At 50.8% G+C, this 25,505-nt stretch overlaps 1 protein-coding gene across 1 annotated transcript in view; it reads right to left on the bottom strand.

Moving 5' to 3' along the window:
* The window catches only part of SMCHD1 (structural maintenance of chromosomes flexible hinge domain containing 1), a 1,955,900-nt gene that overhangs the window by 469,257 nt on the left and 1,461,138 nt on the right, over positions 1-25,505 (bottom strand). The window lies entirely within an intron of this gene.

Raw genomic sequence — 25,505 nt, 5'->3', positions numbered from 1 at the left:
AGTTACTTACCTTTCTGGTGGATACTCTATCTAAATGCAGACTCCTCACCTTTTGAATATTCCTAAGGGGCTAGAAAAGATACTAAAATATTAATATCGGCGCTCCCACACGCCCCTAGGTGGTACAGTGCAGCACCACGTTGACTTCATTTTGCCTCGGAAATAATGAAGTGGAAATGCATTTAAATGCCACACCGCAGAGACAGCTGTTTCTTGCTTGGCTCTATTTCTTGGCCCGTGCATAGCATGTCTCGATGGAGAGGACTATTCTATGTGACAGAGTACCTTTCTATACCGCATTATCTTACTTTGCTCTCAAAAACGCAGAAGCTTAAGGCTCTTTTGGGGTCCAACCGATGGAGTCACTCTCGTCTTTCGAGAGGTGAGGCAGAGCAAAGAACATTGGGATAATGGTGATTGCTGCAACCTGAAACGTAGTCATGACTGCAGCATGAAGGTAGCCCTAGTCCTCAACACCAATTTGTCTGGGAAAAAGGCATAGTACAGTGGCTGTAAAGCAGGGTCCGCTTTAGGGTGGAGTGGTAGCACCGGGTGCTGTCCTGGAGCGGCACTGACCTCAGGTGGGGCGCTGTGTTTAACAATAACTTACGATTTAAAAGCACCTGCTGCAGAGTTCCTTGTGCGTCCAGCTTTCAGGCAGCAATAAAATTGTCAATCACTCATGTGATTAATGTTTCTTCGGAGTTATGTCAAGTGGCAGTTTTGACTCGCCATAAAGTAGCTCAGAGGGTTAATATGTCTGCTGCTAAGATCTGTATTTTATGTGGATAGCTGAGTGGATTAGTAAAGCCAGTCATTCCAGCCATTCCCAGCTCTGTAAAATGAAATGTACGTGACAGGGTCTATGTAGAGATGAGGGGCACTTTTCCTAGCGAGGGAATCTGAGGAGGAGGTCATGAAGGGGAGGGGGTCAAAAAAGATTGCTGACCTGGGCTCCACCAGTGCTAAAGCCAGCCCTGCTGCAAAAAGAGAGCCGGAGTTCACTCAAAGCTGGAGTGATTGCAATGAAGAAGGCAGTTTAGAGTGAGAAGGTGCACGGCTTCACTATGTGTGGGCTTTAAGGTAGCGCATATTAGAAATGAGAGTACCAAATTAAGGTCCAACTATGGTATCATAAACTGTTTGGGAGGGAATCTGTGTATCATGCCTTTAATAAAACTCATCACAACAGGCTATTTAAACCAGGACGGTTGGTCTTGTAAATACAAAAATGCCAAAAGGAAAAATACCTTTTTATAGTGCCCCTGGCAAGACATTGCTGGACTAGAGACAGAAAAAACAGGCATCTGACAGTTTGGCTTTTAAGGTGTCTGTTTTGTAGACAAACTTGTCCCACCGCCTGGCGTAGTTGGACTTAGTAGAAGGACGTCTGGACGGGAGGAGAATATCCACAACCTCTGGTGGTAGATTAAACACATTCAACTGTCGTTGCTCAATCTCCACATCTGAAATTGTAGATTGTGCATGCTCAGGTACAGAATCCTGCCCTGCTGCTGCAACAGAAGATTCTCCCTGACCGGTAGCCTGATCGGTAGACAAATGTTCATGCCCAGAAGATCCAGGAAAAACATTCTCCTGGCCCAATCCAGAGCCACTACGATGATCTGGACACGGTCTTTCGTGATATTCTTTAGAACTCAGGGTAAATGAGAAAGGAGTACTCGAGTCCTGAGTGCCCCCCTAGAATTAAGCCTGGGCGGAGTTCGCAGAGTTTTGTTCCGCGAACTGCCAGAAAAACAGTGGCGGAGTCTGTTAAGTCGTGCTTCTCGCACTAATTTTTAGCAGCAGGAGTTTTTCCTGCACTGTAAAATCAGCACTACCGACACTACGAGTTGAACCAGAGGGCTCTGCTGCTTTCTGCCGCTCGAGTAGACATTCTACTCGAGCGGAAGCTTCCTCAACGCGAATGGCAGATTTCTAAAGGCAAGCGGTCGTGACCTGCCGCGACCGCCCGCGATGAGAAATCTCACCAAGAGGAGGTCTAGCGTGTTATTTTTTCTCGCAAGCGCTCGCCAACTTACTGTTGACGAACCGCTTGAGAGAGAGAGCTCTCCTCCGTGTCACTTTGCGGAGTTTTCCGGAACTCCGCATGGAGTGCGGAGTGGACAAAACTCCGTAAACTCCACCGGCGGAGCAGAGTTCTTCGCCCACTCCTACCTAGAATGAATGCCTTTCCTAAGTGGGAGCGTTGCTGGGTCCTCCAACGTCCAAAATATTGTGACAATGTACAAGTTTCTTACCTTCGGTAACGATGTATCTGGTAGAGACGACTCTAGCCGCAGATTCCTTCACGTAGAATTATCCCGAGGCATGAGACTGGATCCGAAAACTTTTTCGCCACAGCATCCCTGCGCACCGGGGGCGGGGCGACATCACTCGACTCCGCCCAGGCGTTGTCCACGTACGTGACGTCAGCGAGGTCACATAAGACCCGCCCCGGCGCGACTACGTCAGTTTTCTTCGGATAACTTTTCTGCACCACAACGCGGAACCACCAGATAAACAAGGATTTGCAATGCAATAGGTCTCACATTTTAGAAACTTTGACCTATTGGTATTGTAAATGACAATGCCTTTTATTATTGCAGGTTTAAAAAAATATATAAATAAAAGGCATGGTCATTTACAATGCCAATAGCTCAAAATCAATTGCGAGACCTATTGCATTGAAAATGCTTGTTTTTTTAATGTAAGGGTGTTATATACACAATCCTACCCATAGGGTGCAAGAACACTTTACAGAGCTTTCCTTTTTTTGTCTCTGTACCTATTTCTATGTGTATCGATGTACTGGTGTATACCTATATACCCAAATATTGCAGTACCCTTGTTTCTGTACACCCATACTACGTACCTTTGTTTCTACACACCTTTGCTTCTGCCTATGGCTGCTTATACTTCTTTACCTTTTCATTTATAGGGCTGCGTCTCTCTGCATCAATGTCTCTGTGCTACTGTATAAACCCGTCCCCTTATGGTTCCTGATAAGCCGAGGAGTAGGATTCGGTAATCAAAGGCTGGAATAACCCCCTTAGCGCTGATGGCGCCTAGTGAGAAAATCTTTGCTGGCCCCCTCCCAAAAATCTCCATCTCGATTAATTCCCTCACTACCAATCACCAACAGTACTCCTCATCTGTCCATAAACCAGTGACGTAATGTAACTTTAGGTAGGACCCCTGCAAAGTACATATGGGGGGGGGGGGGGGGCATGCTCCAGACACAATATGAAGTTCTCAGCTGCTGCCCGTCCACAGTGCCAGAGGGGGTAGGGTGACCAGGCGTCCCGGATTTGCCAGGACGGTCCCGGTTTTTCGCCAGCTGTCCCGGGAGATTTCAGGAAATTTAGCTAAGTACCGGTTTTTAGAGAGGGTCAACTGAAAACTGCGGGTGGAGCTTTTTTATGTTTTACAAAGCAGGGATAGTTAGCAGTTGTTTCACATTAAGCAATTTAATTAACAGGCAAGATACTGGGTTTAAAAATGTATGTTCTTATTGCCTGTTCTGTCATTCTCTGCTGAGGAAAGCTGTCATTTTGTGCACTTGCTTGAAGTACAATTGTATTCCTTTTTCTATTTTGGTGAAATATCCCGTTTTTTGGCTTTAAAATTCTGGTCATCCTAGGAGGGGGGCCCCTGGAGCTCTGACCTTCTTGAAATGCCGGAGCTGTGGTGTTTTTTTCTGCGTCACTGTAATAGACCCTCTCTCACATGCATTTCATTTGTTTTATTGCGCAACTCAGAAGGTTCCGCTAGACTGAATATGGGCGTGAGGTTGCCACTTGCCGTAGGACTTTGGAAGCGTACCCGCTTTAGGTTATAAAGGCTGTGCAGAGGAACGAGGGAGGGATAACTGGCCCACTGAATTGAGTGACGGGACAGGAGGCACGGGATTGATTCAATCACACGATACAGAAACGGGGAACAGTGAAGATAGATTTCTTATTTCCGGGACGGAATTAGTGCTGATATTAAGGACAGATTTGACACACACTACATCTCATAAGACAGCCCCGAAGATGTCGTGGGGGAATCCCTATACGACGAAACACGTGTTGGCTGGGCATGAGAAGAAAAACAGCCGCTGCAGGTAAAAGCAGTGAGGCCGCCAGGGGAGAGATTTCAAGAGATGACCACACGGGAAAATGAAATAAAAAATTAATTTCCCCTCATGGTCTTCTCTCGAAAACCTCTTGATCCGCCTCACCACGCTTACCTGCAGCAGCCGCGGCTGAAGAAAAAAAAGATAAAGAAAGAAGAAACTAACTACCCACGCAATTTGTGGTATCACATAATGTGTGCTCAAGGGTTGTGTGTTTATATTCAAAGTACGGCCTGGGGGGCGTCTCAATTAATTTGTGGCCAGTGCAAACTCTGCTCGGGATTCTACACCAGCACCTGTACCTGTTGAAAGCTTCTCATCTCCCTCCCGCCGCCGCATTCACCAACTCCGCGGCCGCTGAGAGGAGGGTGACTCCATCTCCCAGGGTGCCCAGCGCCAAAGGAGGAAGCCGACGTGTCAGCAAACGCGCCTGGACGCGCTACAAATTGCAGCACAGCCCCCGCGTCGCGGGAAGCGCGCGGGCAGCGCCGGGCGAAGCCCGGGCAAAGGGCGGGCCGTCTGAGGCCGTCCGAGGACGGACGAGGGACGGGACGGGCCACCCCCCTGACATCTACTACACGGTAAGACTGTCCTCCGGATTTGGTGTGACCATTCTTTGGACTTGTCAAAGACTTTATAGGAATTACCTTCCTCTATACGTCTTGATATCTGGATATCCTCACTACAATCCCTGTTGACTAGTACTTCACCATGCCTACGCAAATGGGAAAACCCCGCATTATAACTGTCAACACATCACATGGAACTGCTACTGGGACAATTGACCAATTCTTTAAGAGGGTAACAAATGTACTTGAAAAAGAAATAGCTGACACAGAGAAGCGTCTTTCACTAGATCTACTAACTGGGAAACGCTCTTCTCTGGGGTCATTAGCCCAAGCTGTTTCTCCAGGGAGGACACACTTGGACTTAGCGCAGGGCTCCACTCCCCTAATAGCGGTAAGGGCGGAGGACGATGATGATATAACATCTAGCGCTAACACAAACGCTGTGCATATTATAAATCCCTCCTCACCTTGTTCAGATACATCTGGATTATCAAATTCCCCCAAATTATTCTCAGTCTCCCCCATTGACCATAGACCAGCATCATAGTGAGAGAAAGAAAAAAAAAAAGGAAAAGAAGGGGATCTCCATCTGTGATAACCCAAACGAAAATACAAAAAATTAACCCCTCTGCTCCCCACACTACAAGATCTTCCAAGTCGGTAGGACCCTCTCTCTCCTTGGAGACAAACGATTCGCCCGCTATTTCTAGTCTCTCAGGACCTTTAAATACCTTACATCTAGAAACAGATTTCATCAACAGATTAGAGGTTTTAATAAAATCCCTCCTACTCCCTTTGTTAGAGAGAACACGAATGATAAGTGCACATTTAGATAGCTTGGGCAGACAAATAGAAGGGAATACTGCCGCCATGATAGAACTGCAAAGCGCTCATGCCAAAAACATTGGTAGTAACTACATAATACCTCCTATTTTGTCAATATCACAACCCTCGACAAGCGCCGCGTCTGTAACAGCAGTTAGCACACAGGGGAAAAAAGCTCTCTCCAAAACAAATAAACCGACAACTAGTAAGGAGAAATTTTCTTCACTAGCTAATAGTCAGGGAAACAGGGAGACCGTCCAGTCTAGTAATAAAAGGGAAGGGGATAAGAATGGACCCACTAAAAACCTTCCAGCAGACAAAATCTCTCAGCCAGTAAATGAAGTAGTTGGGAACGAAAAGGGAAAGTTATCACCTACACAGTTACCTAGAGAAACAAAAAGAATAGTAGACTTACCACCACAATCGGCACCTTATACGATTATTATGGCTGGGGTACCAGAGCTTGTAAAGGGGGTCAGAGAGGACTATTATTCCCTAAAAAATAAAACCATCCATTGGCTCGAGCTGAATAGACCATTACCTGCCCATGTCAGTGGAGAAATTCTGTCCGTGAGACGAGCAATTTGGGTGGGTTCAAGACCCAAAGATAGAACTGGGGATGTGATAATTATAAACTTTAAAGATCACAGAGCAGTAAGGTGTATCGGAGACTGGTACGAAACAAGAGGAGGGGACACTGTCTCCACCCATTACGTTAGTTATTTCTATCCAAGAGACCCAACCTCATATCCAAAATCTATCCCAGTAAAAAACCTTTATTCGGATTGGAAGGAAGTGGGTCCCCGATTCCTGCGCCAAAATGTGGATAATTATCGCCCTTATCCTCAGTCACATAGGGAGTCCCATAGCAACAACAATAACTTTCCCCCACATTATGGGTGTAACGTGCCCACCTATAATCGTTATTCAATGCTCTTTGGACTAGATGAAGTTGATTGACTTAGACGGCAGTGGAGAGTCCCACAAAGGCCGTCTCCTTCAGAGCCTTGCATAGTGCAGGACTCTGTAACTGTGGAAGGGGATGCCATCGGTAAAGCACTAGAAGACAGAGAGCAAGATGCATTGGTGACCTACCATCTGTAAACGCAGAAGATACTCCCCTTTTGCAGGAACTTATAGACGACTCAGTACATAGGTTACCCACTGAAGACGAACTCCACCTGTTAGAAAACACACTAAATGGTACATCTAGTTTACCAAGAGTGGAAGGCCAACCGACCATAAAAAACTCCTCTCTAGAGGGAGTAGACCCGATTGAAAGAACTGATGTAACCCAGAAAAGTTTAAGAATACAATTTTTATTCTGGAACATTGCAGGGCTTAAGAGAAAAATCACAAATGGGAGTATTCTAAACTATGTACAGGAATACCACGTGATTTGTTTACAGGAGACATGGGCAACAACTGAGCTGCATTTAATAGGGTATAAAACCTTTTTTACTCCAGCAAAAGCCGTCTCGCATGGCAGACCCAAAGGTGGGTTGGTGATTTACATAGCGAATACTCTATTGGGCCTAGAGATGACACCCCTTGCACTAGAACCAAACTACCAGGTACTAAAACTAACATTTGAGGAAAAAAAGATCATTCTTGTCGTAAATTTATACGATAATTTGATAGAAACTGATAGATTGCATATATTAGGGGCTCTCCGTAAGAAACTCGTAACCTGGTCTAAACAGAAAAAAATTCAGGACCCCCAAGTATCATATGGGGGGGGGTGATTTCAACCATCACCCCTGTATTAGAAGTAACACTAACCTCTGCGGGGTGGTGGATGAAATAGATGGTCAAATAACTCATTTCAGTCACTCAAAGGTGGGAAACTTCTTAAATGAAACCATGTCTGAATTAGGCCTCGTAATATTAAATATGCCAAAATCTTTTAATGGCCGGCTGGAACCAACCTATCTGGGAAGGGGCTGTGAGTCGACAATTGACTACATATTGGCCACAGCCACATTAGGAAACAAGGTGGGAAATTTTAGTACTCTTATAAATACCCTAAGTGACCATGCTGCCCTGGCCATAGTTTTATTCCTGGATCAAGGTCAGCTCCCGCCCTCGCTTATAAATTCCATCCTAGCCCAACATGAAATATACCTTAAAAAAATAAACGGGGGGGCGTGGCCAAGATGGCGGGGTGAGCGGACGCTTCCTCCCGTAGCTCCTCCGGCCCGGCCAAGCTTGAGCCCTTTTCTTATGCTTTTCTCCCCCCGCTGAGGCTCAGCGTGGAAGAGGAGCGTGGCGGAGCACCTGGTGCGCACGTTGTTGCCGTTTTGGCTCTGATCGCCTCGGGGGAAGCCCCCAAAAAGTCCGATCGAGCTCGAGGAGCGAAGGAGGGCCTGAGAGGCGGAGCGCATCGGAGTGCTGTCCGGGCGCCTCGGCTGGGCCTGGTGCTGAAAGTTGCGATCTGGAAGGAATCTGGCCCGTCGCTTGACGGAGGGTGAAGGAGCCCTGCGGGAGGGGACCCGACGGTGCGGAAGACTTCGGACGGGTGCTTTGGCACTCAGACCTGTGTCGGCGACACTTCGCACTGTGTAGGCCCCTGTCCCTTGGCCGAAGTACGGCGGACTCTCTGTTGGGGTCGGACCATCTGGGCCCCAGCGTGTGACAGACTGACACCGGCGGTGGAACCTATTTGATTGCTGTGCGTTTTGGGGGCCCCGGTGGTGTCGCCGGGCCTGGTCGCTCTGCCCTGCCTCGCCCTGCCGCCATCTTGTCCCCGTGGGATCAGTGGTGTTGGCCTTCACCGGAGCCCTTGCTGGTGGATGTATGTGACCGCCGCGGCTGCCGGGCTGACTTTTTGGGGGATGTGCTGACGAGGAGCCCCTCACTGTAGCTTCCATTCCTGTCTCGGATGGGCACCCGAGGCTGGCAGTGACCGGACTGGACCGCCATCTTGTCACCTGTGACGCAGCGACCCTGCTTGTGGGGGGACACCCACGTCGAGTGCTTGCCAGCAGCTGGGCATCCCTGGGGCGGCTGGACCAGGGCCCGACCGCAGTGCTTGCGATGTCTGGAAGAGGAGGCTCGAAGAAGGGGGACCGCACCCTGCCGGACATGCTTGGCAGGGCCCAGCAACTGAGGGACAGAACACAGCCTTCGCCGGGGACCTCCCGGGCCTCGGCGGACGTGACTGGGGGGGAGCCACCCGTCACGAGGACCTTTATGGAGGAACTGTTTAGCTCCCTCAGGGAGGACTTCCAGACACTGAAGCGGGAGGTGGCCAGCGAGGTCCGTGAAGTGCGCAGGGAAGTGGAGGGCCTTGGCGAGCGCGTTGAAACGGTGGAGACGGAGGGCCAACGCCGGGAGGAGGAGATAGGCCATCTTCAACAGGACGTTCTCCGCCTCCGGGAGCAGTGTGTTGAGCTCCAGGCCCACTCTGAGGACCTTGAGAACAGATCGCGGAGGAACAACATTCGAGTGCGTGGTGTGCCGACTGCAGATGAGGGGTCCGATCTGAGGGGCTACCTGCGGGACCTGTTCCGAGAGATCCTGGGGGAAGCTGCAGACTTCCCCATTAGCATTGATAGGGCACATAGTGTTGGCAGGCAGCGCCAATCATCGGCACCTCCACCGGACACTCTGGCCTTCCTGCCCGATTTCCCGCTGAAGGAACGCATCATGACTGAGGCCCGCAGGAAACAGCCCCTGACTTTCCGGGAGCGGCCGGTGGCGCTTTACCAGGACCTCTCCGCCATCACGCTGCAGAAACGCAGGTCCTTCAGGATTGCCACTGACTTTTTGCGCGAGCACGAGACGCCGTACTCTTGGGGTCATCCCTTCCGCCTGATCTTCCGATGGAACGGGGTGCTACACCAGCTACGCTCCTTGCAGGACATTTGTGGAGTCCTGGGGCTTACGGCGGCGGAGGAGGAAGGAGCTACACCGTCGTGGAGGGCCTCGGAGAGACGGAGCCGGCGGAGGTCGACGAGGCGACGATCAGCGGCCAGCGCAGGGCGTCCTGATTCCCCTACCATCAGGGCGGACATGGCCGACGCTTTGAGGGCGGCGGCCAGGGACTCGGCCGGCTCCACTGGCGTGGCCTTGACGGCCTAACACTCACTCCGGGGGGAGATGCCTTTAGCTTCTTTAACTGCTGGGCTCGGGGCGGGGGGGGTCGGGGGGGAGCGGCTGGAGGTGAGTGGCTGGACGTCCACTTCGTTCCTTTCTACGGACTTGCCCGTTTTGGGGCTTGACTGGGACAATGGGGTGTTTGAGTTTGCGTTTGGCTAGTTGCCAGGGTTGTGTTTTGGGTGGGTGCAGGGGTTGTTCTGGGGTTGGGGAGGTCCCGTCCGACGTTGTCCATGCCCACGCTTGGTCTGTTATGGCTTGTCCTGCGCGGCTGCCCCGCGCGCCCCACCCGCTGATCCCCTGCCCATTGCACGGCGCTCCCGATCCCCGAGAGGAATGTTGGCCCTAAAGGTAGTGACCCTTAATGTTCAGGGTCTGAACAACCCCGTGAAGCGCAGAGCGATCTTATCTTTGCTGGAGGGGACGCAGGCGGACATTTGCCTTTTACAGGAGACCCACTTATTGTCCCGGGATTGCCATAGGCTGCGCTCTGCTAAGTTCCCTACCCAGTTCTTCTCCTCGGCAGCGAACAAGACGGCGGGGGTAGCCATTCTTCTAGCGAGCTCCTTTAGGGGGGAGGTTTTGTATAAGTGTGCTGAACAGAAGGGGAGGCTTCTTGCGTATCGCATGCGCTTAGGAGGCATAGCGTTTACGGTTGGCTCCGTTTATAGCCCAAACGACCACCAAGAGCGTTTCCTAGACTCCGTGTTGGTGGATGTCACTGCTTCCCCCGACCGCCACGTCATTCTGGGGGGAGACCTTAATATTGTCTTTGATTCTGTAATGGACAGATCGGCGCAGCGCTTCCCGCAGACGGGGGAACTGTCCCAGGCTGTGAAGGCCCGGATTGCGGAAATGGACTTACACGACCTTTGGTGCTCCATGCACCCCACGGATAGGGACTACTCTTACTTTTCACACGCACATCGAACCTACTCACGGCTGGACTACCTTCTGGTGAGTGGACCGATGCATGCCGCTGCCACGGCGGCGGACATCGGGGTCCTGACCTTGTCTGACCATTCACCAGTCACCGGCGTTTTCCAGTGGCCGGCGGCCTCCCCCTCTCGGGGGGTGTGGCGCCTCCGGGATACCCTTCTACACCAAAAGTCTGTAGTGCAGCGCATTGGGGAGGTCATACAGGACTACCTAACTCACAATAGCAACACCGAAACTTTGCAGGCGACACAGTGGGCGGCATTGAAGGCAGTCCTCCGGGGGGAATTTATCTCTATCTCCGCAGCCGAAAATAGGGAGCGGCAACGGAAGAGGGACGAGCTGACCGTTCAGGTCCGGGAGCTTGAGCAGGTCCACCGCCGTACGGGGGCGCCAAGGGTGTGGAGGCAGTTGAAGGCAGCGAGGAAGCTCCTGTCGGCATTGGATCTTGATAGGGCGGAGTATGCCGCCTTGCGCTTGAAACACGCCTTCTACACTGGGGGGGACAAATGTGGCAAGCTCCTAGCACACCGGCTCCGGGTCACGCAGCAGCGTGGCGTCATGAGGGAACTGGTGGGCACGGACGGGGTGGTCGTCTCCGGGGACGCAGAGGTAGCGGAATCTTTCCGCGGCTTCTACGAGGCGCTGTATGCGGAGGAACCCTCCTCGCCACAGGACGCCGAAGGCTATTTGGAGTCGGTGACCCTTCCGGTGCTGGATCCGGCTCGGGCGGACCACCTGGAGCGGGATATCCATGTTGAGGAGGTGATTTCCGCTATCGCGCGGCTGAAGCATGGTAAGGCCCCGGGCCCGGACGGGTACACGTCTTTGTTTTACAAGACTTTTTGCACGGCTGTGGCCCCTGTCCTTACTCGGCTATTTAATTCCTTTTCCGAACCGGGAGCCATCCCACCGGATCTCCTGAGGGCGACGGTCGCGGTAATTCCGAAATCTGGGAAGGACCGGGCCCTCTGCGGTTCGTATCGACCCATCTCGCTCTTAAATGTCGACCTCAAGTTGTATACAGGGATTTTAGCGTCCAGGCTGGGTCCACACCTCCCCGGATTGGTGGAGGCGGACCAGGCTGGCTTTGTACCCGGCAGACAGACTGTTGACAATACCAAGCTGGTGGCGCATGTTCTGGAGAAGGCCTCGCGGATCCCGGGGGAGCGGATGTTGCTGTCCGTCGACGCGGAGAAGGCCTTCGACAGAGTTCACTGGCCGTATCTCGAGTTGGTTCTCAAGAAATTGGGAATCGGGGATAAGTTCCGCACCATGGTATTCAACTGTTATAAGCATCCTTCAGCGTCGGTGCGGGTCAACGGGTGTAGCTCCGGTGGATTTGCCATCGAACGCGGCACAAGGCAGGGCTGCCCCCTCTCGCCGCTCTTGTTTGCCCTCTACATGGAGCCGTTTGCTCAGAGGATTCGCGATAACCCGGATGCGGTTGGGGTCCGGATGGGCCAGTATGTCCACACGGTCAGTCTCTACGCGGACGATGTCCTGTTGACCTTGGACGACCCTAGGAGGTCGCTGCCTGCTTGCCTCCAGGAACTAGACGCCTTTGCCTGTCTGGCCGGCTTCAAAATGAATATGAGCAAGTCGGTGGCGTTAGACGTGTCCCTAGCTGCGGACACCAGGAGGGACCTTCAGCGACTCTTCCCCATGCAGTGGTCCTCCTCCACGGTGCCATACCTGGGGATTCTGCTGGCACCCACATTACCGGAGATGGTCACGGCTAACTATGCCTCCCTCAGCAGGAAGATCAAGGAGGAGCTTGGTCGCTGGAGCAAAGGCCTACTGTCCTGGCTGGGGCGAATCGCGGCGGTTAAGATGACGGTGTTGCCCCAGATACTGTATCTTTTCCGGGCCCTCCCTCTCCAGCCCCCGGTGGGCTGGATACGACAAATGCAGGCTGACATCTCCCGCTTTGTCTGGCAGGGCCGCAAGCCACGAATGAAGAGGGTCCTCTGCACGCTTGCTCCGGAGGCGGGAGGCCTCGGTATTCCGGACCTCCGTAAGTACTTTCAGGCGGCACAGCTGCGATATTTGGTGGAGAGGAGCAGGTGGGAGTCCGACAAACACTGGCTCTTTCAAGACCAGGCAGTGGCGGGCCGCACTTTACAAGAGGTTCCATTCTTGCGCCGCGCGCACCGCCCCCCTAACCTTTACGCTTCTTTTATTACGCGGGTCCCCCTGCGGGTGTGGGACGCAGTCTGTGAGGCTCGGGGCCTCACCACCTTCCCTTCGCCGTTCACACCCATAGCGGGCAACCCGGACTTCTCCCCAGGGATGGAGCCGGGAGTTTTCACCCATTGGGTGCAGGCGGGCTGCAGGGCGCTCTTCCAGATCTATGGCCCGGAGGGAGTGATTCCGTTTCAGCAACTCCGCCAGGAGTTCGGCCTGACGGAGCTGGACAGATTGCGCTACATGCAGGTTCGGCATTGGGCCCTCCAGCCCCAGGTGCGTGACACCGCTGCTCGTCAAATTACACCGTATGAGAGGTGGCTGGCTACCCGGACCTCCGACGCTAAGCTAATTACCGATCTGTACAAGTACCTACAACCCCCGCCGTTTCACTATTACAACCCGGGGAGGGAGCGCTGGCACAGGGAATTGGGTAGGACACTCGGCCACAAGGAATGGGACAAAATTGCGTATCGGGCGCGGCACTCTGCATATCACATGGGCCTTACGGAGACCTTCACTAAGGTGTCCACTTATTGATATTACACCCCGGAGCGACTGTATGAAATGCATAAATACACTGACAAGGGGTGCTGGCGGGGCTGCGGGCAGGAGGGTACCCTCTCACACATTCTTTGGGATTGCCCCGTGCTGTCCGCTTACTGGAAGGAAGTTTTGGACGAGGTGGATAAGCACTTTGAGATAGAGCTGCCGCGCTTCCCGGCGTATGTCCTGCTGGGCCTCCCCAATGACCTAATGTACCCACTGAAGTCCCGCAGGGGCAGGCAGATCGCGATTGCGCTGGGGTCTGCGGTCCAGAACATCCTTATCCACTGGCGCACCAACACTGTCCCCTCCATCATGGGTTGGTTGCATAGGCTTTGGCATGTGCTGGGAATGGAGAAGTTGTCGCTCACGGTGGCGGGGGAAATAGACCAATTTGAAGAGCTGTGGCAACCCTTTCTAGCGCTGCTGTCCACCGAATTCCGGGAGCTCACCTGTCCGAGGTATCTTAGGCTTCTCAGGCTGACGCCGCCGGTGATCCCGGCGGACTAGATCACATGTGAGATAAAGGCCTCGGGGGGGGGGGGGGGGGGCTTCTTGGTGAGGACTAATCTGACGCGGGACCATAGGACGGGGGGGGTGGGGTATTGTTTTTTCTTCCTTCCTTTCTTTACTGGGGGGATGGGGGATGGGGGGGGGGTGGATTGTGCTTTGTCGAGTTGCTGCTGGTTTTCATCGCTCAGATTTGGGGTGTTGGATATGCACGCAGGGATTCCACAGTTTGCATTTCTAGCCTTTCATTTACTGTGCTTTTCCCCTGGCCCATCGAGCTATCCATCGCCAACCCTCTTGAGTGGCACCTTTTTTTCTTTGATTGTATTAAATGTACCCTAACCTCCTGCCCCCCTCCCCCATGGTTTGTTTTATTTCAATAAAAACGTTTTAAACATAAAAAAATAAACGGCTATACCCTAGGGTGGGGTAAGATAGACCCCGTAGATTTAACAAAAAGGGTGGTCCGTGCGACATACGAGGCTATAGTAAAATGCTTAGATACCAAAACGGGGGAGCAGGAGGTTTTGGATAATTTCGTGGAAATCTTAGACAAGGTAAAGGAGTTGCTAACCAAAAAATGTAAAGGAAACGGGGGGGGGGAAAAAGAGGGTGGTTTGACCACAATTGTTCTATGGCACATAAAAAATTAAAGCGAGCCCTGTCAAAAGTCCCTAGAGATCAGGACGAGATTAGGAGGTTAAGAAGAACTTGCACTTCAGTATGTAAGGGCAGGAAACAAGAACTGAAACAGGCATTATGGGATCAACTCCATGAGAGTTCCCTGACCAGAAATAGTGATGCCTTTTGGAAACTGGTTAAGGCTCCATTCCTGCAAGATAATAGTAATCACCCATCGGTTGATGTGGCAATTGATGGCCCGACGTGGGTAAACCATTTCTCAAAAATCTTTGCCAAACCTCCAGAAATCGAACCTATAGAAGATAATGTTAGGAGTACCCAAGCTCAATTCTTTCCCAATCTCAATAGATCTCACATTAATTAAAATCATCAACGCAGTCAAATCAAGTAAAAGTGGGAAAGCCCCTGGTCCGGATGGCGTGCCAGTGGACTTTTTCAAATCTAATCTAGAATTGTGGGCTCCCATCCTAAAAAGGGTATTCGACGCAGTAATGAAGTGCGGTCTAATTAAATCCTGGACACAATCAACCATGGTCCCTATTTTCAAGAAGGGAGATAGGGAGGATGCTTCTTGCTATCGTCCAATCTCGCTCCTGGACTCTCTGGGGAAGGTACTGGGCAGAGTGGTTCTCCAGCGACTCCAGGGGTGGGTGGACGATGATAAGGTCCTCTCTGATATCCAGTTTGGCTTCAGGGAGGGCTTTGGGACAATTGAGCAGGCCCTAACTTTGTCCCTGATTATGGGGAAATATGTTTCTGCAAAGCAGGGCAGATTATATATGGTTTATGTTGATCTGTCCGCGGCTTTTGACTGCGTCTCTCACTCAAAATTATGGACAATTCTTAGCAAAATGGGTGTAGACCCGGTCCTAGTAACTTTCCTTTGTGAATTATATATGAATGCCTCTGCCAGGGTACGTTTTGGAGTTCGGGGAGAACTCTCGAATTCATTTGCAGTAGAGCGTGGTGTCAGGCAGGGTTGTGTCCTGGCCCCCTTTCTCTTTTCGTTATATACAAATGGTCTTGAGATGGAGATGCTACAGGGGGCCCAGGACCTCCCTCGAGTTGGAGAACGCTTGATACCAGCGCTCTTATACGCGGATGATGCCGTGATACTTGCACGTACCCCACGAGAATTACAAAAAGCAACGGAGCGGTACGCAAGTTTCATGGGCAAATTAGACCTTCGAATAAACATTAAAAAAACGTTTGTTATGGTGGCAGGGCAGGGCAGAAAAAGGGGGAAGAATATTTTTCTAGATAAGGAAAGGCTAGAACCAACGGATCAATACCCATATCTTGGCGTAATGATGGATGCGAAGCTAAATTGGAAACCAGCCATTGAGGCTCGTAAACACCACCTTCTGAGGGCAAATGCTGCCCTACTAAAATTCTCACAAAAATTGGGTAAGAGACCACCTGTAGAGCTTCTCCGTATTTACAAAGCGAAGTGTCTCTCGACAGCACTCTACGGAGCAGGCCTCTGGGGACATAAAAATACTAATTCCCTCCAGGTGGCAGAAAACAACTTCCTGAGATTTCTCTTGGTGGTTTCAAAACGAGTCTCCACCTTCGCATCCCATACCGAATTGGGGACTCCCCATATTGAGGACCTTGCAAAAATTGAACCACTCTTACTGTGGTACCGCGTTTGGACTTCGACTAAAAATACCTTCACAAAGAAGTTACTGGCAGATTGTATGTCATTGGACCACGTGGGGAAGATCGAGTGGCTGATGTACATAAAACATTTTTTATCTGACCTAGGATTGGGTAAATATTACCTGACACCAGAACTTATTTCTGAAATACCCAAGAAGGAACTAAAAATAAGGGCACTGTCCCACGTCGAAGAAACACGTATGTGCGCAGAGGTCCGGAAACCATCGGTTCGCCACTCCATGCTAGTGATGACAACTCTGGATATCGAACCATACTTAACGTATGTCCAGTCGCACTTTGAGCGGTTCTTACTGACCAGATTCAGGTTAAACATCTTCCATAGGATGGTAGCCTTCCCTTCTAAAAACACTTGGGAGAAACATTTGCCGGTGTGCCCATGCGATGAAATAGCAGAGCAATCTACAATGCAACTATTTTGTTCTGCAAATACTATATCTCACACTGCAAACTTTGGTTAGTTCCTGTGTTGAGACTGTTAGGTTTCAGAAGGTGCCGGCCAGCCATGTTACGGTTGCAATTCCTGGAATCTGAATTTGTTTGCAAAAGTGTTAGTACTTTTCTCAAATGTATTTTTTATCACAGGAAAAATCTTGAGGACGCATAGTTGGTTATGTGAGGTCAAATGGTAGAATATACTTCCAAACTGTATTAATAATAATTCTTTTTTTGAATTTTTTTTTAACCAAATCTATTTTATGGATTACTTATATCAATTGTACGTTATTTTTGAAATTCTTTTATGGTTTTCTTGTTCTTTTCTAAAAACCGCACAAAGAAGATTTATTATTATCATAAGATGCTAAGACGGAGTATTGTAATTATAAGATACCAAACGTTGTTTTGGGCATATCCCCCAAAGCATCCTAATAATGCAGTTGGGGGTTATCTTTTTTTCCCGCTTCAAAGAGCCATAAAACCTTATGATTTTTCGATGTATAGCGACACTATCTGACCACTTTTTGCGCTTGTGGCTATGCATGTACATCCTATTATATTATAACATGCAACCATAAATGATCTTTGATTTTCCCCTCCCCAAAAGATCGTTATTTTGCATACATATATTCTAAAAGTTTTGCCTATATGAGAGCATTTTAAATCTCGTATCTTTTAATTCATATGACTTTTATTGTATAATTGATGAAATGTAATACTGTACTTGCTTTTATGGTTTGAAACCAACTCACCGAATAAAGCTCATTTATTATTATTATTATTATTATTATTACGGCCTGGGGGGCGCATACCGCCCTCCTGACCTGTAAATGCAGACCCCTGATCAACATAAGCTCTAGGCTGCTGTTCACTGAACTCCGCAATAACATTAAAAAGAAGTTAAAAATACAGGAAAACCTTAATTTAAAGGTTAAGTTTAAAAAAAGTAAGTAAATGCTTTGCTTCCCGAAGTTTGGGTTTGGCCCGGGCTTCGTCAGCTGGGTCAAATTGCTATATTCGGGCCCGTTGGCGCAGGTGGTGGTGAATGGGCGAGTATCTGCCCCATTTGCGCTGGGGCGGGGCACGCGACAGGGTTGTCCCCTGTCGCCTCTCCTGTTCGCCCTGGCCATGGAGCCCCTGGCGGAGTGGCTGCGGTGGCACCCTTCTGTCCGTGGTCTCCGCTGGACCCCCGAGCATGAGGACCGAGTGTCCCTCTATGCTGACGATATCCTTTTGTATCTCGCCTCCCCGCGCAAGTCACTGATCGTCCTGGTTGATGTTTTGCGCTCCTTCGGTCGCAACTCAGGCCTGGTCATCAACTGGGCGAAATCCTGTGTCTATGTGCTCTCCGGGGAGGCCCCGGTCCTGCCACGGGACTGTCCGATCCAGATTGCCTCCCAGGGTTTCCGGTACCTGGGTATATATATCACTCTTGACCCGGAGGCCCGCTATGAGCGGAACTTGTTGCCCCCCCTCCAGCGTCTGCGGGAGGACGTGGTGCGCTGGCGGCGTCTGCCGCTCTCGCCGCTCGGCCGAGCGGCCTTATTTAAAATGATGTCCCTGCCGCGCTTCCTCTACGCCCTCCAGAATACCATGGACTTGGTCCCGGCACGCTACTTTCGCGAGGTGGAGGGCCTCCAGCGGCGCCTGTTCTGGGACGGGAGGCCGCGTATTGCTCTTGCTAAATTGACGCTCCCGTGGTACGATGGAGGGGTCGCCCTCCCGGACATCAAACGGTATTACTGGGCCTCCCAACTAGCTGCAATTAACCATGGCCTTTACGGGCCCGCCTTGAACCCGGCATTTGAGATGGACAGGACGCTTCTGCCCGGTGGCGATTATAATCGAGCGCTCTACTCTGGCGCGCCCGACTCCCGTTTGACGGGACCGACGCGTGTCATGGTGCGTGTCTGGCACGCGGCCAATGCAGCTATGGGGTGGAAGGACCGTTTGACCCGAGCGTCTCCGCTGTATGCATCTGAGAGGTTGGGCTCCCTGTGGACGTCGAAGGGCTTCGAAAAGTGGGACACGATCGGAATCAGCACGGTGGGAGATCTCTGGACGAGGGGGGGATTCAAAACTTTTGAGACGCTGCAGGCGGAGTTTCAGCTGCAGGGCAGTGAGTACTTTCGGTACCTACAGGTCCGCCATGCGCTGGGCTCCGTCTTCCCGGATGTTGCATCCATTCCGGAGTCTTCCCCCCTGGAGGACAGAGTGCTAGATGGCCATGTCCCGGACAGCACGATCTCCCTCATATACAAAAAATTGATTAACGATAGATCGTGTCTGCTGACTAGTCTCCGCGAGGCGTGGGTTGCCGACGGGCTGGAGCTGGACGACGAGGATTGGATTTCCGCGGTGGCCTCTCCGAAAGAGGTGGCCATCCCGGCTCGCCTTCGTTTCGTCCAGCTCAAGATCCTTCACCGGGTCTATGTGACGGGGCCAAGGCTTTTACGTATGGGTTTTGCCGGTGATGGAATGTGTAAGCGTGGCTGTGGTGCGTTGGCGACTTTCATGCATATACTGTGGGAGTGCCCGAAGGTGGAGCGATTCTGGCGTGGTGTGCATGAGGTTCTACGAATGGTTACGCGTGTCGCGCTGCTGCCTGAAGCGAGGAGATGCTTGCTGAATGTCTGGGAACCTAATGACTATTCGGTCCCCCAGACGCGGTGGGTGACTCTGGGATACATGATAGCTAAGCGTGACATTGCTCAATTGTGGGGATCCCAGAGGCCCCCTGCGGTGTCGGCCTGGAAAGAGCATATGGATTGGTGTATGTTTCGTGAAAAGGTGGTGTATGTGGCGAGGGGTAAGCCTGGGGCGTGGATGAAACTCTGGGGCCCCTGGAACGCCTACCGCGGGGGTATTTGTGAGCCGCCGCTGCTACCAGCGGCCTCGCCGGCTCCGTCTCCCTAGATGGCGCCCCTCCCTTGGCCGCGGGCGCGCGGTCCCCCAGTCCCTGATCTACTCCCGTCCCCCTCTTCAGAATTTTGCTGCTGGTTTGGATCCCCCACTTATGGAGCACGTGTTGTCACTTTGGATCGAGGGTTGCCTTGCGGTTGTGGTTTGTTTATGTTGTTTTGTATTAAGAAAATGGAACCGTACTGTGGGCATGGAGCTGTGAGGCCTGCACCATTGATCACTCCTGTCTTCCTACTGTGCACCGCTGAGAAAATTTTTTGCTGTATGTATGTAATATGCTTTTGATGCTCTAGCGGCCGGCCGTGTGGTTGTAGGCCCATACCTGTAACTTCTATAAACTGCAATAAACGGTTTCAAAAAAAAAAAAAAAAAAAAAAATGCTTTGCTTCCCCTGCATCCCACTGGCATCGATGCACACCTCGTCAGATCACAGACCAAACTTTGTGGCCCTTGAGGAAATATTTTAGCCTATGCCATGCAGTTTGCAAGCAGCTTTTTGAGAACAGTTCATTGTGCACTGACTACTATTTGTAACCTAAGAACTTCATGTACCAAAAGAATCTCTATGATAAAAGGAGTAACCTATTGAGCTAGCCACATCAAATACAGTTCGTAATATGCGTACAACACGTACTTTGCAGCTGGCATATAGTGCCAATATCGGCAACACTCCCCATCCATCCCACAGCAATATCTTAGAGCAATAAACAGACAAGATATATTTTTAGTGGAGAAAATTGCTGCAGGTTTATTTGCATAACAAAATATGCCAACATGGTAGGTTATCTTACGGGCGATCCCAGGGCAGGCAGCCCCTCGCCGCCTGCCCACCCGATGAGCCAAAATTCACTGTGGCCCTAGGCAAATGGTGTTTGTTAGATTTGGGGGAGGGGATAGCCCCTCCCACCGGTGGACCCCCAGTCCACCCCCTTACTCACGCCCCCCCCCCAAGAGGGGCGGAGCGTAGAGGCAACCCCCGGTTGCTCAGGTCCACAACCGCCCGTAGGACTAACGGGGCGCCGTCGCTCCTCCAGGGTCCAACGCGAGGACCTCCCTGGGGATATTTGGCTTCAGCACCCTTACTGTGCTCCTGCAGAGGGTACCCTTACTGTACCTTACAGCCTCTGGATCGCCCTGTAACTCCGCCACAGCACTGGGTGTGGCCACCGTCACCCCGGGCCCCCCACCAAGGTAGGCAACTTTACCTGTATCCTTCTGATTCCCAGGCCTCTTCCCGGTACAAGGTCCCTGTTCACTCCGGACAGGTGAACCCCTCCTAATCATAACGCCTTGAGTACTTGGCCTGCTAAAACCCATGCCTGATAACGCTAAACGGCCTAGTTTAGAAACTTTAAGCACGGCAATGTCAACTTTCATGCGCAAGGATTCCTGGCCGGGCTCCTCGCCATACTAGATGTGGGGATATCCCTGACCCCTATAACTCATAAGCTACCCAATCAGCTGCTCATCTTACGTATGAAAGACTTCAAATCTTACCGCAGTGCCTTCCTACCTAGGAAAGTCACTCATGCCTCCCCTAGTGTCTGACCAAAATGATGAGAGGGGAGAACATGCCCCGCCGGTAATTCCGAGTTGGAGAACCCATACCTCCATTTATTGGATTCTGCCTGTCACGCCACACTCAGGACGCACATACGGCCCTAGCCCAGACCTAGATCCTGGCAAGATACTGCCTGTTTGACCCTGTTCTACATTCTAGTTGGGATGATTGTAAGACCCAACAGGGAGTGATCCTGTGAAAAGAGATAGGGGCCAACACCCCCAGCAGGTGAATCGGTCCAGGTTTACCTTGCCATGACCCCTCCTAAGCCCTTAGGAATCACTATAAACAATCTACAAGTGGCCAAGTGACAGGCACCCAGCGGGACCAGCCAGTCCTTATCTCCTTGCCGCACAGCGACAGTCACGCTGCAGGGGTCTGGTTGCAAACCACTAACTCGCCACTCATGACTGGTAATGTTTAACACTGCTGATGATTTGTGGTTACCTCTACCGGGTCGGTGAAACATATAGCGAGTGTCCTAAAGGCCCAATATATGTGATGTTTCGCAGGTCTGAAGGAAACAACACTAATAACTGTGCATTGTACGCCCAGTACAAACGTTTTTTTTCTTTCTCTTGATGCTTAATAAAAGCTGTTATTGTAATGCAACTTCCTGGTACTAACTTTATCACACTCAAACAGTGAAAGAGAGCTAGCTAGCTATCTTGTTAGTAAAGGGTTTTCGACCTGAGGAAACCCTTGATCTCCATGCCAAATGCAAGTACACATTAGGAAATGTACTAGTATTCAAATGTGAGACAAGTTGCATAAGCACAGTGCTTTGCAGCCGGACATGACAGCTTGGCGCAGTGCTTCTGGGGCAGGGTACCATCTGTTACACCCGGCTCTGCGGGAGTGGGAACAAATAATGGACAAGGGCAAGTCAGCAAATGTCCAATCGTCCCTAAAATTAAACAAAGTATAGATTAAATAAAGTATAAGCCTGCACAGCTGAGCCCACCCCGTGAAAAGGGTACTGCATGGTTCACCCTCTTCTGTCATTGCCTCCAAGGATATAATCTGCCCCTCGCCTTACCCCTCCAGCAAGGCTAGAGATTGTGCTGTATTTTGCAGGCCCAAGAGGGGTTTGTTTTCCCTAGGCCTGCCTCATTCCCATGCTGACTACCGCAATGGGCCCTACCGCTGAGTGTTTATCTAAATTGGTGGCAAAAGGACATGTGCAATGGCCCATATATGCTAGAAGCTGACATAAATGGCACCAAATCATCCCCCAGGAAGCTCAAACTTGTTGCGAAAGGGTATTCCTTACATTCAACAAGAGTCAGTGATGTAAGCCCTAGTGGTATAGGTGGATTGTCATTTCCCGCCAGTCACTACTAGTCTGTCAGCGGTCAACATGACATAGAAAGATAGACCAAAGCTTTGCACCCACACCCGAAGCAGGCACAAAAACGTGTGGCTAATGTAGGCCCAGAGGTCTGTGCAGAATGGTGTCTTTAGGAAAAGGACCATAAACTGGCCAGGCACTAAACCAAGAAACAACCCCATGGCTGTCTCTGCAGTGAGGAGTTGGGGAATACCAGTTGGGCAATGTGCAAGAGACAGGATGCTGTTAAGCATCACATAGAGGGGTAGTGACTTGTTTTGTCCAAAAGGAACACCGCAGCAGCTCACTAGCATTACTGCAAAATTATCTGTGACACCCACCAATACTTATTTTGAGGTCCTGTTTTAGTCTAAGGGATACTTTATATGGATGATGCGTGGAACCAACAGAAACATTTCTGCAAATAACTAATATCTCCTCACACATTGCCTGTGTAATTACACTGGAGGCAAACGGTAATTAACACAACTTGCTAGAGAAGTATACAAGCTATCAGGGCCCTTCCCTGCCTGCACCCTGGCCCGTGACTGCCCCCAGACTAAATCCAACCGTACAGGACTCCAGCCATACATAGGGTGCGGCCCCGCATCCCCCGCTAACTCGTAAAAGACACAAAGAAAACCTACCCCCTGGAAAGCAGTATCTCAACAGGTACCGTAAGCAGCTGAGTTAGGAGGCCGCAGATTTCACAGGCAAATCTGCTCCATACTTCGTAGATCTGGAACTGTTCTGCCCTGTATCAATCGTCCGTACAAATCTTCCCTATCTTCTCTAAACCCAAGCAATACGTAACATAAGGAGCGCACGTGCACCCATAGGTAACCTGGCGCAACATGCAGCTGGTTCTTGTTACCAACTCAATGGTACTCCATTTACCGACCTCCGATGGATGTAAGGTTGCGGGTCGTAACCGGGATGAGAGCCTGAGACCCTGCGGTCAAACACTGATCCCTGCAGTGGAGGTGATAGTTCACTGCGGCCCCACACCAGGTCATAACACGCTAATGACCAGTTTCCCCTCAAACTCAAGTAATGCATCCTACCGAATATGTTGCATATCCTAAATACATAATAGAATTAAAAGATAAAACCTTTCCCTACCTTATGCAATACATATAATATTCAAACACGAGCAAGACTCTCATGTTACACCTCTGAGGGAAGTAGTCTGTCAGTTGGGGGCCAACTGACCCATGCTTCCCCTACCTCCTGCTTCATGTCTGTCACTCCCCTGCCCCACGTAGCAGGACCAGAAAGGTGGATGTATGGGGATGTTAATTCAATTCACTAGTTGACAATCAGTCACCATAGCCAATGCATATCACCCCTTGACTGCAAGATATTACATTTGATATTATGGATGGGAGAAATATATGTGTAAAAGTTTAGCTACATTGAGACGCTAATTGGTTTGTCAGAGTGTACTGAAACCACTAGTTCCACTGAAGCATGTCCGTGAGCGTAATTTCCTGGGACGGCACGTGACTGCACCACCCTAAAACCAACCACGAGAGGGCCGAACCCTCTATCTTGCCACCTACTAAAGTTCGTCCAATTGCGGAACCGTAGCGCCTAGTGGCTTGAACACTTCATGAACCGTACGGTCAAACCTGCACGTGGGATAACTCCACGCCCCGTGTCCGTCCTGAAGGAGGATGTGCCTTACAACAGTGAGAGCCGTAGTCATTACTGGTGAGCCCAGGCAAGTCTTAGCTTCCCCAGGTCTATTTAAAACATTTGCTGAGATACAGCGCACGGTAAGGACATCCGCAATGCATAACCACCAGAATACGAAAGTTGAGCCGGTGGCGGATTAAATGAAATAAAAAGGCTGGTGAAGCAATGGACCCTGAAAGATGTGTCACTTGAGAGACTCTAGACAGGACCCATTAAAACATCTGCATTTTTATCAGTAGCTTGTATACACTATGTGGTCGCTCCGCCTTACAGGACCATAGCACATCTCAAAAAATAATTTCGTTATGACGCTTGCAGGCAGGTGACCGATGAACATTCAACAGACTTCAATTAGCTTGACCATCAGTGCGCTTCAATGCATCCATAGTTGGAAAATAACTTTACAGTCACTGTAGATTGAAAGGATTGTCAGACACACAAAAGGCTCTTTTCCCTACTGTGGTGTTTTTAATAAATTGGATATTCAGGGTCACCACTGTTCTAGATGCATATCATTTACCACCGACAGTCAGCACATACAGACTATAGATCGACGAAATCAGTACACAAGTGCCAAAAAAGTACTAGGCACCAACGACCCGACCACTCTGCACATAACCAAGTACGATGGATTCTCAGTTATTGGTATATCGTGAAACCTAACATATGTCCATTTGTCCGAGTTACCCCGTGCTAGAAAAAATTCCGTCCTATAACCCAACCTCCCCGCCTCCTGCAGTCCATCCCACAAGACTGTCACACAACCTACTGCCAAAAAGCCTCGCACCTTGCAGCCAGATACTGAAGAAGAATTACAACTCTCCGTAACAAGCACAGATGCCGCCACTCGAAAGACTGAGCCTGACTTCTTGATCTCTGGCCCGGACACACCGAAAACACAAGGCAAAGACAACATTTCAAGGCATTTAGCTCCTTCGCCTTTGAAGCTGTAGCATGGCTGCACCCCCACAATCAAGAAAGCAGCAGAGACCAAGTGACCAGCTTAGAGCACCAGGTGGAGAGCTGACGCCGGGACCCGTTTATTAAAACCCCAGGCCTGGAAAACAACTAGGATGGCAGGCCTCACCACAGACAATGTGTGCGCCACCTGCCGTGAAGACAATGCAAAATCGAACAGCGGTGGAGGGTGGCTTGCAGCGCTCACTAGTCCTCCCCCCCCCCCCCACCCAACCGAGGCCCCGCCAAGCTCACCCAAGTCGTTCTCCGACCGAGACCCCACGTGAGGCGAAGGAAGCACGGGCAGAGGAAAGCCGCCCAGTCCTGGCTGATGACCCTGAGGGGGGAGGGGTGAAGGACACACTCGCCGTGATGCATGAAAACTAAGAATACCCCGGGACCCGTCTGGACGGCGCGAAGGATTGCAAAACTGTGTCAAGGGCAGCTACTTAGTTCCTGCCGTGACTAGGAGGGCCCACATATACT

This window comes from Triturus cristatus, chromosome 5_1 (assembly GCF_964204655.1).
Source record: "Triturus cristatus chromosome 5_1, aTriCri1.1, whole genome shotgun sequence".
NCBI classification, from domain to species: domain Eukaryota; kingdom Metazoa; phylum Chordata; class Amphibia; order Caudata; family Salamandridae; genus Triturus; species Triturus cristatus.
This window is presented reverse-complemented; position numbering and strand designations above follow the sequence as displayed.